The sequence below is a fragment of the Otolemur garnettii genome, unplaced genomic scaffold (genome assembly GCF_000181295.1).
Source record: "Otolemur garnettii isolate 467f Iridium unplaced genomic scaffold, OtoGar3 scaffold00004, whole genome shotgun sequence".
Taxonomy (NCBI): domain Eukaryota; kingdom Metazoa; phylum Chordata; class Mammalia; order Primates; family Galagidae; genus Otolemur; species Otolemur garnettii.
Genome location: NW_003852399.1, coordinates 36,567,715 through 36,570,087, shown reverse-complemented (window position 1 = coordinate 36,570,087; position 2,373 = coordinate 36,567,715). Strand labels below are relative to the sequence as shown.

At 37.9% G+C, this 2,373-nt stretch overlaps 1 pseudogene; it reads left to right on the top strand.

Annotated features, from left to right (window-relative positions):
* Window positions 1–807: 807 nt before the first annotated feature.
* Window positions 808–1,250, top strand: LOC100954861 (annotated as a pseudogene).
* The last annotated feature ends 1,123 nt before the right edge of the window (window positions 1,251–2,373 follow it).

Sequence of the window (2,373 nt, the reverse complement as noted above, 5' to 3'; positions counted from 1 at the left end):
AGAAACTAAAAAGGAATGATCTGAAGCAAAAATATTTAAATCTATGTAACAGATGGATTTATATTTATAATATACAAAGAAGTCTTAAAATGGATAGGGATAAAAGACAGCAAAGTATAGGCAATAATGCTTTAAAGTAAGCATTAAGAAAGGGCTGGGCCTCCATAATAATTAGTAAATGCAAATTAAGGTAATTATGAGATGTCACTTTACCATTGAGATTAATAAAACAAAAATGCAGGCATCCATTAGTGACAGAATATAGGAGAAAATCTGTTCTCATATGAAAATACGATTAATTAAAGACTTGGGAAGAAAAAAAAGATAGTCTTAAATAATATGTGATAAAATGTAAAATACATATATATACCTTTCAACCCAACCACACCATTTTTCAAAATCTATCACATTAAATTGAAATTTACCACAAATAGAAAGAAGAAAGTTTCTCACAAGCAAAACAAAACACCTATAAATTAATTGAAAGCTATAATGAAAGAATAATGATGTAACATATTAGGATATCTTTATACAATAGCAGGTGTATAATTATCCGTTACAGGGGATATTTCTGTAACATATTTTAAGTGAAAACATCAAGATGCAGAGAAACCTATACATTATGAGTGAATTTACAGAAACGGTGCAAACAGGAAACTATATATTTGTATATGATTATCTGAGCATTGATGAAACAGGGGGAGCAGAGGCACTGGGCTGTTCACGGTGGTCACCTATGGGGGAGGGAGAAGTAAAAGGGTAAAAGAAGAAAAACACAATAGCCACTTTTACCAAGGATCCGCCAACATGGGCCGTGTTCGCACCAAAACCATGAAGAAGGCGGCCCAGGTCATCATCCACCCAAGTCATCATCGACCCGGGTCATCATCAAGAAGGGCTACATGCGTCTGGGCAATGACTTTCACACGTACAAGTGCGTGTGCAAGGAAGAGATGGCCATCATTCCCAGCAAGAAGCTTCGCAACGAGATAGCAGGCTAAGTCACACACCTGATGACAGGGATCCAGAGGGGCCCAGTGAGAGGCATCTCCATCACGCTGCAGGAAGAGGGGAGAGAGCAGAGAGACAACTATGTCCCTGAGGTCTCAGCCCTGGATCAGGACATCAGTGAAGTAGATCCTGACACTATGGAAATGCTGACGCTTTTGGACTTTGGCAGTCTGTCCAACCTCCAGGTCACTCAGCCTACAGTTGGGATGAATTTCAAAACAGCACGTGGAACTGTTTGAATCTGTATTCTGTATGCTGTAACAGTTTAATAAAACTGGGACAACAACAAAGCACAATAAAGACTATGAGCTTCTTTAACGCTGTCTGATATTAAAAATAAAAGATATTGATTATTTTGAAATGAAAATTAAATTATTCAAGGTGTGAAAGGTCTCAATCAAGATACGGATTTCCAAAGAAGGTATGGAATATTTATATTACTCTAGGAAAACGCAAATGCCATGGGATGTATATGCAGGATTTCCAAATACATTTCTAAACACTGCCAAATAAGGAGAATAATATGCAGTGTCTGCAGGTCTAAAGCAACGCTGCACATCTACACACACACTGGGGTCCAATAGGCATTTCTGTAAACACAGGAGCAATAGGAGTCAGTCGGTGAGCCTCTATGCAGAATAAGCTTTTCCTCTGGAATGAGAGTGATCAATTGAATTTGATTTATTTTCCACCACCTCCAGTCCATGTTGTCACACTTGTCTCTCCTGTTTGGATACCAGGCTCCCTAATGCAACCTGAAAAGAGAAAACCAGAGTTTAATTCTGGACAGCTTTCAATAGTAATGAGTGAAACAGGAAGATTAAAAGATCTCTTCTTCCACCTGTCTGCAGCTACAAATAACTCCCAAATGCAAGACATCATTCTCGCAAGAGTACAAAATGTATGTCAAGCTATTTTACTGCAGGATGAAGCGGGAGGGGCAATGAATTACGGGCAATGGAGTCATATGCTGGGTGATTTCTTTCCCATTACATTCACTGGAACAGCTTCTTGCCTAAAACATTCACAAATGTCACAGTAAAAATGTGTTGACAGATTGGACAAAGTAGCACATATGCCACTGTTATACAATAAGCTTTATCAACTCTTTTCAAGCAAGACAATTCCTTCTTCTATGTAGGTAATTTTGAAGTGTGAATAGAAAGATTATCAAACTCCTGGCTAAAGTCAGAGTCCTACCACCTCCATCACAACTCCTCATTTTTAAAATTCAACAAAGCAAACCATTCATAAAGCTCACGGAATACTAACACAAACACATAGATAATGGGCAGAAAGAAATCCTGATTTTTATGCTACATTGCATAAAACTAGAATAAATTAATGGCTTAGGCAGCTATC